Genomic DNA, 17281 nt, shown 5'->3' on the forward strand with positions numbered 1-17281 from the left:
AATTGAATTTATTGTATGGATGATATCCAACCAATGAGAGGGAACCGTGTTGGAGGTATAAAAACGCAGCTAGGTGGGAGGGGTGGGGGCTTGCTGGGTCTGTATTGTCTGCACTTTTGTATGTAACGGTATTGTCTAATGTATAAATGTCATTGTCACTGTCTTGTCACACGTGGAACTGGGATTTGAGGTTTGTCCTCCTCTCCCTGTAAAATGGTTGAACGGTAGGGTTCGGGGCCTAGCTTTGCTGCTCCCCTCCCTTGTAAAACTGCTGTCTTTTGTGTACAGCTGTCAATGTTTTTTGTAAACTGTTTTGTAACTTGTTTAATAAAATAAATAAACAGGAGATTCAGAGTCTCCTCAGTTTAGGGAAAAAATAAATAAATAAATAAATAAATAAATAAAAACGCAGCTAGGTGGGAGGGGTGGGGGCTTGCTGGGTCTGTATTGTCTGCACTTTTGTATGTAACAGTATTGTCTAATGTACAAATGTCATTGTCACTGTCTTGTCATACGTGGAACTGGGATTTGAGGTTTGTCCTCATCTCCCTGTAAAATGGTTGAATGGTAGGGTTTGGGGCCTAGCTTTGCTGCTCCTCTCCCTTGTAACATTGCTGTCTCTTATGTACAGCTGTAAATGTTTTTTGTAAACTGTTTGTTTGTAATTTGTTTAATAAAATATAAAAAACAGGAAAAAAAAATAAAAAAAAAATAAAAACGCAGCTGAAGGGTAGTGTTTGTCACTGGCCACCCGGGTGTTTTCCTATCTTCCTGGTGGTGGAAATTGAATAAAGATTGGTGCACTTTGTGTCTTCCACTGTGTCTCAAAAAAGAGAGAGAAAAAAAAGGAGTGTACCATGGGTTCTGGGGATAAAATAAGCACTACCGCACTTAGGTGGTAGTGTGGGGGTTAAAATAAAAAAAAAGAAAAAAAAAACAAGAAAAAAGGAATAAAAAGAAATAAAAACGCAGCTATGTTGAAAACCTGTCACACAAACTGCCATACACCGAGAGAGCTCACTGTCCATCTCATATGAAAAGTTCTAAAAGTAACCAGACGGCACTATCGAGCAAAGGCTACATTTTCCAGTAAAAAAAAATACTCAAAGCAAAAAGGAAGAAGACAGCAAAGTTGGGAAGACAAGGAGAGAAGGTTGAAGGGAGATGAGAAGACCATCTGCATGAACTCTGAGACATTAAGTTAATGTAACCTGTAATATTTGTGTTATTAGAACAGTATTTTTATCGAGTTGTGGTCAGGAGGTGTTTAGTTAAGAAAAGCCAGTTTGGAATTGATTATAGTTGTTGGTTCACGTTCACTGTCAGAGTTAAGCAAATAACTGATTATTTTTCTTTAAATAGTGGTAATTATGAGTTCTCTTTCACACATGCACGCATGTTAACGTTTAACGAGGCGAGGTAAGCTTCTCTGGGGGTTGCTTGGTTTAAATTAATACAGGGGTTCATCCTCTGTGTCGGGACAGTTTGAGCTCATCATCCGGGGTTTGGGAAGGTTTGGAGCGATCCATTCTGGGATTTGAACAGGGTTAGATATATTTAGGCGGATGTGGGCCGATTTCGACAGATTAATGAACAGCTTTGAGATGTGAAACGTCCCAGCAAATTTAATCACACTGTTCGATTACTGTGCTGGAATGGAAAATAAAATGTAGGCGAGAAAAAAATTGTTTAATTTCAGATGCTTCCGGTGGTGAGATTAAAAGTGAGAGAAATGACACTTTCAGTTACTAAGTATATTCTGGGGTTTGAAGCAGTGACTTAGGGAGTTTTATAAGCCGTGAGTAAGGAAAAGCTGCTACAGTTAACAGACAGCTGGAGCTGACTCGCCTGTGTCTTGGGGAAAAAAAAACGATGTGGGTATTACCGAAATAGCTCAACATTGACATCTGCTGGAAAGGCCATTTGCAGCTTTGGAAAATGGCTAAAATTCAATGGCAGATGAAACAGCTTGAGACAGAGGAGAAAGATAGGGAGACAAGATTCTTAGGCAAAAGTGAGGAATGCAGATCCTGGAGATTAGAGCCGAGAAAGTGGTGCTGGAAAAGCACAGGAGGTCAGGGAGCTTCGAAGGAGCAGGAGAATCGACGTTCCAGGCAATGAAGGGCTTATGCCCAAAATGTCAATTCTCCTACTCCTCGGATGCTACCTGACGTGCTGTGCTTTTCTAGCACCACACTCTCCACAGAAAAAATCTTAACAAAGCAAAGATCCAGAGAGAGAAAGAGAGAAGACATTTTCAAAATGAAAGAACAGCCATGTTAGAAGATCAAGAAAGAGAGAGAAGTTTCCTAGCTGGGCAAAAAGTGAAAGAGAGGGAGAAAGAAAGAATTTGAACTTCGGAAATAGCAAAGTGAACACGAAAGTCAGTTTACAACGATGAATCGATACGGCAAGCTTAGAGCAGTGGAGAGTGATGATGAACAAACCCATCTTAGGCAAAAACATGGTAGGGATATCATATTTATAAAATAGGCTAGGCAGATGTGGTGCCCAGAGAACGCATGTGTAATGCTGATTTACAGGAAAATCGGCATTTCAGACAAAAGCCCTTCGTCAGAATTCTTGATGAAGGGAATTTGCCCGAAAAATCGATTTACCTGCTCCTTTGATGCTGCCTGACCTGCTGTGCTTTTCCAGCACTACTCGAATGTTGACTCTAATCTCCAGCATCTACAGTACTCACTTTCGCCTCAGACTGATTAATGCTGTAGGCAGGGCTAGGGAGATATGCGCAAATCTGTCCCGGGGTCCAGAGATTATGCATATGCCAAACATGTTATTTTGAGTGCCTATGTATTGGAACCAGAACCATATAGACAACAGCGTATAAATATAAAGAAGGAACAAGGTCGGATTTACTTTGAGATCTCAAGAGTTAAACATGGGAATTCCGATAGATGTGCAACGGAACAATAGACAAGATATATAAGGCTGTAAGAGAGATTGTTCGGTGGGAGGAGTTTAAGAGCTCACTTCCAGAGGTGATAAGAATTTATGTGGATGAAGAGAAGGTTCAAAAAGTGAGAAGAGTGTCTCGGATGGCAGATGAATATTCATTTGTGCAGAAGGTGAAATTTAGTTTCCAACAGGAATTTCATCCCGGGAGGGATATTAATCAGGAGAAGAGCGAATTACCATGGAAATACTTATCACAGGTAAAAAAGAATCCCAAGGAATTGAAAAGGAGGTGAAAGTCACCAGGTGTTAAAGTAGAAAATGTTAAGTACCAGTGCTTTTCGTTAAAGAAAGCCACGAGAGAAATAGATGGTGTAAAATAAGCTAAACTAGTGGGCTTAGTGGAAGTCGTCAAGGAAACCCGAAGTAAAGTCGAGGAGCTACAAGAGAGTGCAGAGCCTATGCAGGGGCTGGGTATTGAGATAGTGCCTGATCTCTATAAAGACTTCACCTCTGTGGGTAATACTTACTCAGGAAGAAAGGGGGTGGGGGGGGTAGGGGTGTGTAATTTGGAAAGGAAAGAAGTGACAATGTTGAGAGATACGGTACCTGGTCAGTCTCCAATAGTAAAATGAAAGTATCAGCACTCTTTCTGACATGTTACGCAATTGGATTGGATTCCACTCCCTACAGTGCGGAAACACGCCCTTTGGCCCAACAAGTGCACATCACTCTACAAAGAGTAATCCACCCAGAACCATTCACCTATTCCCCACTAATGCACCGAACACCATGGGCAATTTAGCATGGCCAATTCACCTGACCTGCGCATCTTTGGACTGTGGGAGGAAACTGGAGTACCCGGAGGAAATCCACATAGACACAGGTAGAATGTGCAAACTCCACACAGACAGTCACTCGAGGCTGGTACTGCGAGTCAGCAGTGCTAACTGCTCAGCCACTGTGGAATACAGGGACAGAAATTTAACATGTCCCTCTAACAGGTCATATTGGAGTGCCAAATCAAGACTGGGGAAGTAACTTTTTGGGAGTGATTGGCAGACTGTTAGTTCCAGGAATGCAGCTTGTTTTGGGAACGACCCAACAGGATTCAAGGTGGGGGTAATGTTCCTAGTCATGCAGAAAACCGAAGGAAAACCAGGGAACTGAGTAGTTCAAAGCAAAATTCTTGGAATTATTCCAGGCCGTGTAGTAAGAAGATCCCATTATCGTAAGTTACAGCAAGAATGTAAAGCTAAAGAAACAGATTAAGGAGTTGATCTTCGGTTAGGTGACACCCTGCTTGATGTCAAGGTACGGCAAACACCAGAACAGGTAGAGGATCAGGCAGAGTTGCCTTGTCCTGAAAAGCAAATGGACTTACAACCGAAAAATGAGACGGTGCATACTCAGAAAAGGAATCAGAATATATTCCCGAGTATTATTATCCTAAGGACAGAATCCGAAGGTGAAAATGGACATAACAGCAGGTTCATGCAGAGAAGAAATGGGCGGAAGTGCACCAGATTGTGTCGCAATTAGCATATGCTCAGGAAACATTGCGAGTACTGCACGAATCGCCTGTAGGAGTTAATCGCAGTGTGAGGAAGATGCAGGCTCCGTCCATTGGCCTGCACTGCACAAGAAGGTTGGCAAAATATGCCATAAGTTCATATGTGCCAAATGGTAGGGAAGCCACAGGTAATAACAAAGCCAGCACCTTTGTTGCTAATTACCACTTTTGCAGAACATTTCACATGGGTTATGCGGTTAATTGCGGATGTACCCTCTCTAAAACTAAAAGTGGGACTCAGTACTTACCAACCGTAATGGCTGGGTCTCCCCGTTTTTCGGAGGCAATTCCATTACCTACTGTTAAGGCAAAGACCATTTTGTTTAGGTGGTATGGGCTACACAGGGAGATTCAGTCACTCCAATGGTCTAATTTTACTGCTAAACTATGTATGAAAATCATGGACAGTTTAGACATGCAGCATGTTAAACCAAGCTTGTACCACCATGTAGACCTGGAAATGTGGCTTCAGAACCTGAGGACAATGTTCAGAGTGTACTGCCAGGCTTTCCCGAATGATGGGGATAAATGTATCCCCTTCATCTTGTTTACCATTAGAGATGCTCCTAACGAATCTTCTTAGTTTACTCCCTTTGAGCCAATATTCGGGTATGAAGTGAGAAGTCCTTTGGAACTAATAAAGAAAACAATTGACAGGACCGCCGTCAGAGATTTCACATTTGGATTGTATATCTGAAGTGAAGGAAGAAATTAAATCGAGTAAGTGAATTGCCTGAAGAGGGGAAAGCACAGACGGAAGCAGGAGGCAGACAAAAAAAGGTCGAAACTGCGTACGTTTTCCCATGGGTATTGTTACAAGTGAAAGGAGAGCGCTTCAAAGCCAGATTGAGTGGTCGCTAACAAATTGAGAAGAAGTAGAGTCAGACAAACAATCTGGTAAAGATGTCAGACAAAATACAAACTCTATCGGATGTAATGTGAGTATGTTGAAACCTTACAACAAAAGGAACAGGGGACTGAAGAAACAGGTCTTAGTTGCTGCCCTGTATAGAGAAGCAATCCAGATGGCTTCGATTTTGATGTGCATCAAAATATGTAAAATAACGAGGAATTCCTTGGAGAATGGGATAGGATAGTGAGATATCTGTCCCAAGAGGAAAGAACGAAATAAAAGTTTAGTTGCAAGAGTCTGAGGACATCCGCAGGAACAAAATGGGGAGGACTAATTCTATTGTCCAATATGAGCTGGAAGTAGGGAATGTTTTTATTCCCAATAAGACAACACCCCTACAGGCTTAATCTTCTCAATGTCCGGGGTAAGCATTGGGACCTGTAAATGGCACAAAGTCTATTCCTGTTGCTCAGAAGGGAAGGGAGAAGAGGAGCAGAGCATTAGTAATTGGGAACTGTATAATTCGGGGGACAGATAGGAGGTTTTGTGGTGTGTTGCCTCCCAGGTGCCTGGGATCGTGATGTTTACGGAATCCTTGAGGGGGAGGGGGAGCAGCGCCAAGTCGTGGTCCACATAGGCACCAACGACATAGGTATGACGAGAGATGGGGATTTAAGGCAGAGATTCAGGGAGCGAGGATGGAAGCTTAGAGCTAGGACAGGTGGAGTTGTTATCTCTGGTTTGTTTTCCATGTCCGTGGTGGTGAGGTGAGGAATAGAGAGAGAGAGGAGATAGGCCTCACTCCTGATGAAGAGTTTTTGCCTGAAACGTCGATTTTCCTTGCTCCCTGATGCTACCTGCTCTAATGTGCTTTTCCAGCACCACTCTAATCTTGACTCCAATCTCCAGCATCTTCAGTACCCACTTTGGCCTCGAGGAAGGAGTTGGATATATGGCTAAGTGATAGTGTAGGAGGGATGGTTTTGGATTTCTGAATACTTGGGGCTCTTTTTGGGGTAGGTGGGACCTCTAAAACTGAGCCAGAGGGGGCACAAATATTCTGGGGGGTGCTTGGGGAAATTTGATAACACTCTTCAGGTGGGTTTGAACTAATTTAGCAGATGGATGGAAACCTAAATTGCAGTTCGAGTGTACAGAAGATTGAGAGAAGACAGGTCTGAAACAAGGTTTCAAGGTCGCAAGAGGGTACTAGCAAGCAAGAAGTCGGTTTGAAGTATGTCTACTTCAACGCAGAGAGCATCTGGAATAAGATGGGTGAACGTGCAGCATGGGATCGTACCTGGGATTTCGATGTTGTGGTCATTTTGGAGACATGGGTAGAGCAGGGACAGAAATGGTTGTTGCACCTTCCAGAAATTATATTGCCCAGTAAGAACAGAGAAGATGGTAAAGTGGGGTGGGGCGGTGTGTGGCATTATCAGTCACGGACAGTATTACAGTTGCAAAAAAGGACGTTGGAGGACTTGTCTACTAAGTTAGTAAGGGATGAGGTCAGAAACAGGAAAGGAGAGGTCACCCTGTTGGAAGTTTTCCATAGGCCTCCGAATAGTTCCAGAGGTGTAGAGGAAAGAATAGCAAAGATGATTCTCGATAGGAGGGAGAGAGATAGGTTAGTTGTTATGGGAGACTTTAACTGTCCAAATACTGACTGGAAATAGTGTAGTTCAAGTACTTTGGATGGGTCAGGTTTGGTCCAATGTGTGCAGGAGGGTTTCCTAACTCAGTGTGTGGACAGGCTAACAAGGGCTAAGGCCACATTGGATTTAGTACATGTTTATTAACCAGGCCAGGTGTTAAATTAGGAGGTGAGTGCGTAATTTGGTGATAGTGACCACAATTCAGTTGTGTTTACTTTAGCGATGGAAAGGGATAGGTATACACCACAGGGCAAGAGTTATGGCTGTTGGAAAGGCAATTACGATGAGATTAGGCACGATTTAGGATGCATAGGATGGGGAAGGATGCGATATCACATTGAGTATTAGAAAAGCAATGTTTGTTGTTGATAGAATTATTGTAAAGTCTGACACATACATATATATCTCTGTGTTACAAACACCAAAGAAAGGGAAGGTAACTCGATGATGGTTAACATAAGAAATTAAAGATTGCATTAAGTCAAAGGAAGCAGCTTGAGAAGAATTCCAGATATTGTGGGGACCTGAGAATTCGGAAAAATTTATGTTCCAGAAATTGAGAGCCAAGAAACTCATGAGGAAATGAAAACGAACTTGATTACAAGCAAACAGGAAACACGAAGACTTCCTAAATCTATGATCTGTATATCAAAGAAAACCAAAGCAAAATCAAATGTGAAAATTTGTAAGTGATAGGTAAATTTATCGTGGAGAACAAGGAAATGACAGAGAAACTAACCAGTTACTTTGCACGAATCTTCATGGAGGAAGATCTAGGAAATCTCCGAGAAATGTCAGGTGATCAAATAGGATTTGTGGAACTGAAGACATAAAGTCGATTCATATCAGTAAGAAGGTTCTAATTGAAACTGTGGCTAGTTGATCATTGCTAAGTCTTATGTACCACAGTATATAAAATTTGCAGGTGACATCAAAACTGGTGGTGCACTTAACTCAGAATATAATGAGATTTTTACTACTTGGGCGAATGGGCCAAGTAATCGCAGATGGAGTTTAATTTAGATATTTATGAGGTGCTGCATTTTGGAAAAACAAACCAGAGCAGGACTTGTACACTTAATGGTGTGGGCCTGGGGAGTGTTGCTGAACAAAGAGACCTTGGAGTGCAGGTTCATACATCCTTCAAAATAGAGTCACAGGTAGAGAGGATCGTGAAGAAGGTGCTTGGTATGCTTTCCTTTATTGGTCACAGCAATGAGTATAGCAGATTGGAGATCATGTTGTAACTGTACAATACATTGTTTAGGCCACTTTTGGAATATTGCGTGCAATTCTTGTCTCCTTTCTATCGGAAGGATGTTGTGAAACTTGAAAGATTTCAGAAAATATTTACAAGGATGTTGCCAGGGTTGGAGGATTTGAGCTATAAGAAGAGGCTGAATAGACTGAGGTTGTTTTCCCTGGAGCGACAGAGGCTGAGGGATAACTTTATCGAGGTTTACTTTAACGAGGGAACTACATATGATAAATAGACAAGGTCGTTGCCCTTGGGTGGGGTTGTCCAGAACAAGAGGACATAGTTTTAGGGTGAGAGGGGAAAAATATGAAAGGGAAATAAGTACAAAGTTTTCATGCAGAGGTTGGGGCATGTATGCCAGATGAGCTGGTGGTGGCAATTACAACATGTAAAAGGGATCTGGATAGGTGTGCGAATAGGAAAGGTTCAAAGGGCTAGCGGCCAATTGCTGACATTTGGGACGAGATTTGTTTAAGATATCTGGTCGGCGTGGACGAGTTGGAGGTACTGTGGAGGTGTTGTCTCGTGGAGTAGTAAACGCAAATGTAGGTACTGAGGAGTTGTAGGATCACGTCAAAGAACGGGAAAATACTTGGCAACCAATTTTTAATTGGCCTGTGAGCAGATAGAGAAGCAAATCATATGGTTTAGAGGGCATCCTTACAGTCCATCAGGCGCATACTAACAAAAATAAACTAATGCATAACACTTGCCCGACTTTCTGAACTATTCCCATAATCTTAAATGCCACAATTCAACTGCTCATCTAAGTTCTTGCCTTAAACTCATGAAGTTTACTGCCTCAATTTACTTTCTTTTTCAAAAATTCGTAGAGCAGGACAGAAGTAGGGTTCTCTCCACCGAGTGCCCATTAAGTAAAACATGAAGACATTTTGGGAATAACCCTGAGTGAGAGAGGTTCAGCTAAACTGTCAACCGTGCCCTGGCGAGGGAGCAAGATAGCGCACAACCACTGGAGGATAAAATCCTTATTTGTCAAAGTATATCCCCCACGTCAAACGTCTCTCCAATAATTTGAAGAGTTCAATTTTTCAAACTTAAATGTGTTTCACTCCCTGGAAAATTCCACGGAGAGATGAGGACTCTGCTGCTGACTTCCTTATCAGTTATTTGGGCCATACTCCATTGCAATATATTTATTTCAGTGCGGCAGCAAATTCTCAAACCGCACTGCCAATTAAAACATTATGGCAGTTGATGTCACCGTCATGACTGGGTCAAAAAGCTAGAAGAATTTGGTCACAGGTTGCATGCAATGTGAGTGCGAAAATCTTAAAAAAAGAAATCAGAATGGCAGGCCTGTGACAACTGAACTTCCGCGTTCAATTCAATTGTTAGCTAATTGGATTTGGAGCAGGATCTTTTATGATAGGTTGGCAAGCTTGTATCAGTGGAGTGAAAAGGGTCTAATGTTTCCAAGGACAGTTTCCGGAGAATTAGTGTGGCAACAGCAGGAAGGAAGGCCATTCGATCGTTTATGCTGATTATAAAAAAGGAACCGTCCTCTAAATTAGCACGTTTGTCAACTTTCAACATTATTTCTGTCATCGATGTTTTGAAACCGAATGCTTGTTCCTCATTACATCCATGGAGACAGTTTTTCCCTGTCTGCACGTTAAACCACCACGTGATTTCGAACTCGTCTGTTTAATCTCCTCTCACCCCTGCCCACCATATGGAAAACAAAATGATCAGACCACTCCAGTCTCTCAAAGGATTTAAGAAAATGGGTAGGTCATGCAACCCGTCAATCCTATTTCACCATTCGGTGAGATAATTTCTGATCTATCACCACAGAAGCCAAGATTATAAACTGCTCCCGTTTATCTGTGCATAAGATGAAGACTGTTCCTTTCTTTAACGATGACTATTTTACAAGTATAGAAATTGTGTTCTAAAGCGTCTACAATATAGTTCTCCGAGTCATCCAATACCAACAGAATTTCGAGAGTTGATCACATCCTTATTCTCATTCGTGAAGAATGCTAGTTAAAAAGAATGTCGACGGAGAGACAGCTAAGGTAACCCTTACATCAACGTGAAATAACTGAATGGCCACGTTCTGTTCTGAGTGTCGCGTATTCTGTGTCTCTGACAGAGGTTCCCCATTCAAGGAAGTCCCAAATGTGTGAATGGGCAGAGTATTTGGAACACAAAAGCGGAGATGGGCAGGGGGATGTAACGGGAGGGAGGTTACTGAGAGGTGAATGATGTACATTAAACAAATGTGAATTGGATATAGTGACTGAGGTGAGTGCATTCTTGTGACTGCCCAGAATGGGATAGATTGACTGAGGAGAATGGGATATATTGGCTCAGAGCAGTTTGGATGCAGTGACTGAGTGGCAAGGATAAAAGGAATGAGCATCGTGAGATGTAGTAACTGCGTGGAGTGGCACATGGTGACTGAGGGGATTGTGATGTATTGACTAAGGGGGTGGGACATAGACATTGAAGTGACTGAGACATGGTGACTGAGGGGATTGTGATGCATTGACTAAGGGGGTGGGACACAGACATTGAAGTGCCTGAGACATGGTGACTGAGGGGATTGTAATGTATCGACTAAGGGGGTGGGACACAGACATTGAAGTGACTGAGACATGGTGAGTGAGGGGATTGTGATGTATTGACTAAGGGGGTGGGACACAGGAATTAAAGTGGCTGAGACATGGTGACTGAGGGGATTGTGATGTATTGACTAAGGGGGTGGGACATAGACATTGAAGTGACTGAGACATGGTGACTGAGGGGATTGTGATGTATTGACTAAGGGGGTGGGACACAGACATTTAAGTGACTGAGACATGGTGACTGAGAGGATTGTGATGTATTGACTAAGGGGTTGGGACACAGACATTGAAGTGGCTGAGACATGGTGACTGAGGGGATTGTGATGTATTGACTAAGGGGGTGGGACATAGATATTGAAGTGACTGAGACATGGTGACTGAGGGGATTGTGATGTATTGACTAAGGGGTTGGGACACAGACATTGAAGTGACTGAGACATGGTGAGTGAGGGGATTGTGATGTATTGACTAAGGGGGTGGGACACAGGAATTAAAGTGGCTGAGACATGGTGACTGAGGGGATTGTGATGTATTGACTAAGGGGGTGGGACATAGACATTGAAGTGACTGAGACATGGTGACTGAGAGGATTGTGATGTATTGACTAAGGGGTTGGGACACAGACATTGAAGTGGTTGAGACATGGTGACTGAGGGGATTGTGATGCATTGACAAAGGGGGTGGGACATAGACATTGAAGTGCCTGAGACATGGTGACTGAGGGGATTGTAATGTATCGACTAAGGGGGTGGGACACAGACATTGAAGTGACTGAGACATGGTGAGTGAGGGGATTGTGATGTATTGACTAAGGGGGTGGGACACAGGAATTAAAGTGGCTGAGACATGGTGACTGAGGGGATTGTGATGTATTGACTAAGGGGGTGGGACATAGACATATAAGTGACTGAGACATGGTGACTGAGAGGATTGTGATGTATTGACTAAGGGGTTGGGACACAGACATTGAAGTGGCTGAGACATGGTGACTGAGGGGATTGTGATGTATTGACTAAGGGGGTGGGACATAGATATTGAAGTGACTGAGACATGGTGAGTGAGGGGATTGTGATGTATTGACTAAGGGGGTGGGACACAGACATTGAAGTGGCTGAGACATGGTGACTGAGGGGATTGTGATGTATTGACTAAGGGGGTGGGACACAGACATTTAAGTGACTGAGACATGGTGACTGAGAGGATTGTGATGTATTGACTAAGGGGTTGGGACACAGACATTGAAGTGGCTGAGACATGGTGACTGAGGGGATTGTGATGTATTGACTAAGGGGGTGGGACATAGATATTGAAGTGACTGAGACATGGTGAGTGAGGGGATTGTGATGTATTGACTAAGGGGGTGGGACACAGACATTGAAGTGGCTGAGACATGGTGACTGAGGGGATTGTGATGCATTGACAAAGGGGGTGGGACATAGACATTGAAGTGCCTGAGACATGGTGACTGAGGGGATTGTAATGTATCGACTAAGGGGGTGGGACACAGACATTGAAGTGACTGAGACATGGTGAGTGAGGGGATTGTGATGTATTGACTAAGGGGGTGGGACACAGGAATTAAAGTGGCTGAGACATGGTGACTGAGGGGATTGTGATGTATTGACTAAGGGGGTGGGACATAGACATTGAAGTGACTGAGACATGGTGACTGAGGGGATTGTGATGTATTGACTAAGGGGGTGGGACACAGACATTTAAGTGACTGAGACATGGTGACTGAGAGGATTGTGATGTATTGACTAAGGGGTTGGGACACAGACATTGAAGTGGCTGAGACATGGTGACTGAGGGGATTGTGATGTATTGACTAAGGGGTTTGGACATAGATATTGAAGTGACTGAGACATGGTGAGTGAGGGGATTGTGATGTATTGACTAAGGGGGTGGGACACAGACATTGAAGTGGCTGAGACATGGTGACTGAGGGGATTGTGATGTATTGACTAAGGGGGTGGGACACAGACATTTAAGTGACTGAGACATGGTGACTGAGAGGATTGTGATGTATTGACTAAGGGGGTGTGACACAGACATTGAAGTTGCTGAGACATGGTGACTGAGGGGATTGTGATGTATTGACTAAAGGGGTTAGACACAGACATTGAAGTGACTGAGACATGGTGACTGAGGGGATGTGATGTATTGACTAAGGGGGTGGGACACAGACACTGAAGTGTTTGAGACATAGTGACTGAGGGCATTGTGATGTATTGACTAAGGGGGTGGGACATAGACATTGAAGTGACTGAGACATGGTGACTGAGGGGATTGTGATGTATTGACTAAGGGGGTGGGACACAGACATTTAAGGGACTGAGACATGGTGACTGAGAGGATTGTGATGTATTGACTAAGGGGTTGGGACACAGACATTGAAGTGGCTGAGACATGGTGACTGAGGGGATTGTGATGTATTGACTAAGGGGGTGGGACATAGATATTGAAGTGACTGAGACATGGTGAGTGAGGGGATTGTGATGTATTGACTAAGGGGGTGGGACATAGACATTGAAGTGACTGAGACATGGTGAGTGAGGGGATTGTGATGTATTGACTAAGGGGGTGGGACACAGGAATTAAAGTGGCTGAGACATGGTGACTGAGGGGATTGTGATGTATTGACTAAGGGGGTGGGACATAGACATTGAAGTGACTGAGACATGGTGACTGAGAGGATTGTGATGTATTGACTAAGGGGTTGGGACATAGACATTGAAGTGGCTGAGACATGGTGACTGAGAGGATTGTGATGTATTGACTAAGGGGGTGGGACACAGACATTGAAGTGGCTGAGACATGGTGACTGAGAGGATTGTGATGTATTGACTAAGGGGTTGGGACACAGACATTGAAGTGGTTGAGACATGGTGACTGAGGGGATTGTGATGCATTGACAAAGGGGGTGGGACATAGACATTGAAGTGCCTGAGACATGGTGACTGAGGGGATTGTAATGTATCGACTAAGGGGGTGGGACACAGACATTGAAGTGACTGAGACATGGTGAGTGAGGGGATTGTGATGTATTGACTAAGGGGGTGGGACACAGGAATTAAAGTGGCTGAGACATGGTGACTGAGGGGATTGTGATGTATTGACTAAGGGGGTGGGACACAGGAATTAAAGTGGCTGAGACATGGTGACTGAGGGGATTGTGATGTATTGACTAAGGGGGTGGGACATAGACATTGAAGTGACTGAGACATGGTGACTGAGGGGATTGTGATGTATTGACTAAGGGGGTGGGACACAGACATTTAAGTGACTGAGACATGGTGACTGAGAGGATTGTGATGTATTGACTAAGGGGTTGGGACACAGACATTGAAGTGGCTGAGACATGGTGACTGAGGGGATTGTGATGTATTGACTAAGGGGGTGGGACATAGATATTGAAGTGACTGAGACATGGTGAGTGAGGGGATTGTGATGTATTGACTAAGGGGGTGGGACACAGACATTGAAGTGGCTGAGACATGGTGACTGAGGGGATTGTGATGTATTGACTAAGGGGGTGGGACACAGACATTTAAGTGACTGAGACATGGTGACTGAAAGGATTGTGATGTATTGACTAAGGGGTTGGGACACAGACATTGAAGTGGCTGAGACATGGTGACTGAGGGGATTGTGATGTATTGACTAAGGGGGTGGGACATAGATATTGAAGTGACTGAGACATGGTGACTGAGGGGATTGTGATGTATCGACTAAGGGGGTGGGACATAGACATTGAAGTGACTGAGACATGGTGACTGAGGGGATTGTGATGTATTGACTAAGGGGGTGGGACACAGACATTGAAGTGGCTGAGACATGGTGACTGAGGGGATTGTGATGCATTGACAAAGGGGGTGGAACATAGACATTGAAGTGCCTGAGACATGGTGACTGAGGGGATTGTAATGTATCGACTAAGGGGGTGGGACACAGACATTGAAGTGACTGAGACATGGTGAGTGAGGGGATTGTGATGTATTGACTAAGGGGGTGGGACACAGGAATTAAAGTGGCTGAGACATGGTGACTGAGGGGATTGTGATGTATTGACTAAGGGGGTGGGACATAGACATTGAAGTGACTGAGACATGGTGAGTGAGGGGATTGTGATGTATTGACTAAGGGGGTGGGACACAGACATTTAAGTGACTGAGACATGGTGACTGAGAGGATTGTGATGTATTGACTAAGGGGTTGGGACACAGACATTGAAGTGGCTGAGACATGGTGACTGAGGGGATTGTGATGTATTGACTAAGGGGTTTGGACATAGATATTGAAGTGACTGAGACATGGTGAGTGAGGGGATTGTGATGTATTGACTAAGGGGGTGGGACACAGACATTGAAGTGGCTGAGACATGGTGACTGAGAGGATTGTGATGTATTGACTAAGGGGGTGGGACACAGACATTGAAGTGACTGAGACATAGTGACTGAGAGGATTGTGATGTATTGACTAAGGGGGTGGGACACAGACATTGAAGTGGCTGAGACATGGTGACTGAGGGGATTGTGATGTATTGACTAAGGGGGTGGGACACAGACATTTAAGTGACTGAGACATGGTGACTGAGAGGATTGTGATGTATTGACTAAGGGGGTGTGACACAGACATTGAAGTTGCTGAGACATGGTGACTGAGGGGATTGTGATGTATTGACTAAAGGGGTTAGACACAGACATTGAAGTGACTGAGACATGGTGACTGAGGGGATTGTGATGTATCGACTAAGGGGGTGGGACACAGACATTGAAGTGATTGAGACATGGTGACTGAGGGGATTGTGATGTATTGACTAAGGGGGTGGGACACAGACATTGAAGTGTTTGAGACATGGTGACTGAGGGGATGTGATGTATTGACTAAGGGGGTGGGACACAGACACTGAAGTGTTTGAGACATAGTGACTGAGGGCATTGTGATGTATTGACTAAGGGGGTGGGACATAGACATTGAAGTGACTGAGACATGGTGACTGAGGGGATTGTGATGTATTGACTAAGGGGGTGGGACACAGACATTTAAGTGACTGAGACATGGTGACTGAGAGGATTGTGATGTATTGACTAAGGGGTTGGGACACAGACATTGAAGTGGCTGAGACATGGTGACTGAGGGGATTGTGATGTATTGACTAAGGGGGTGGGACATAGATATTGAAGTGACTGAGACATGGTGAGTGAGGGGATTGTGATGTATTGACTAAGGGGGTGGGACACAGACATTGAAGTGGCTGAGACATGGTGACTGAGGGGATTGTGATGTATTGACTAAGGGGGTGGGACACAGACATTGAAGTGGCTGAGACATAGTGACTGAGAGGATTGTGATGTATTGACTAAGGGGGTGGGACACAGACATTGAAGTGACTGAGACATGGTGACTGAGGGGATTGTGATGTATTGACTAAGGGGGTTAGACACAGACACTGAAGTGGCTGAGACATAGTGACTGAGAGGAGGGGCATATTGTGAATGCTGGGAGTGTGATGTGGTGAAGTACGCATGTGAGATTGAATGACTGACTCTAGTGAGATGTCTGAAACTAATACAGATTCTGAAATTATGGAAAATAGATACAAAGATTGTTAGATATTAATAACGCAGAAAAAATATTCTTTGGCTGATCAGACTCCGTTATTCACTTCATTATTCTGATCCCATTGCGAGCTTTTGGTTCATAGCGCCGCATCCGCTGGTAACCAAAGTTCACACCTAAATACTTCTGTAAAGTTTTGTAGGTTTCTATTTCTACCACCCTTACAAACATTGAGTTCCAGATTCCCACCAACCACTTGGTGAAATGATCCTGACAGTACATTAGGTGACAAATTAATACCGCCCCTTAAACTAAGACATACTCTAAAAAAAACAATCATTACCATGAGTGACGACACTGAAATTAAAGCAACCCCTGAAACCAGCACAGATACAGAGACAATATATTTATCCAAATTAATGCAGCTCGTGTAAAGTTAATTGCACTACAGCTGGCGAATTGAATGTTGATACTGAACCTACATTGTGGAGGGATTTGATTGCAGCAGTTAGGGTGCAGAGACGATTTACCGCAATCTTCCCTGGGCTGAAGATTCTCACATATGAAGAGGATTTGAACAGATTAGGTGTATTTTACTCATAGCTGAGGATATTGAGATGGGAAAATTGTGTAAATGAATAAAATTATGGAGGATACAGACAGAGTAAACAGAATAATTAAATTGTCATTGGATAGACATATGAACGAGAATGGAATAGTATAGCTTAGATGGGCTTCAGATTGTTCTCACAGGTCGGCACATCATCCAGGGCCGAAGGGCCTGTGCTGCGATGTAATGTTCTATGCTCTAAAGAGGAAAAGCAACTTTTCACGTTGATGGAGGCATCAAAATCACGGATGGGAACA

This window comes from Chiloscyllium plagiosum, unplaced genomic scaffold, assembly GCF_037043375.1.
Source record: "Chiloscyllium plagiosum isolate Xiang-an unplaced genomic scaffold, Cpla_swu_hap1 HiC_scaffold_52, whole genome shotgun sequence".
NCBI lineage: Eukaryota > Metazoa > Chordata > Chondrichthyes > Orectolobiformes > Hemiscylliidae > Chiloscyllium > Chiloscyllium plagiosum.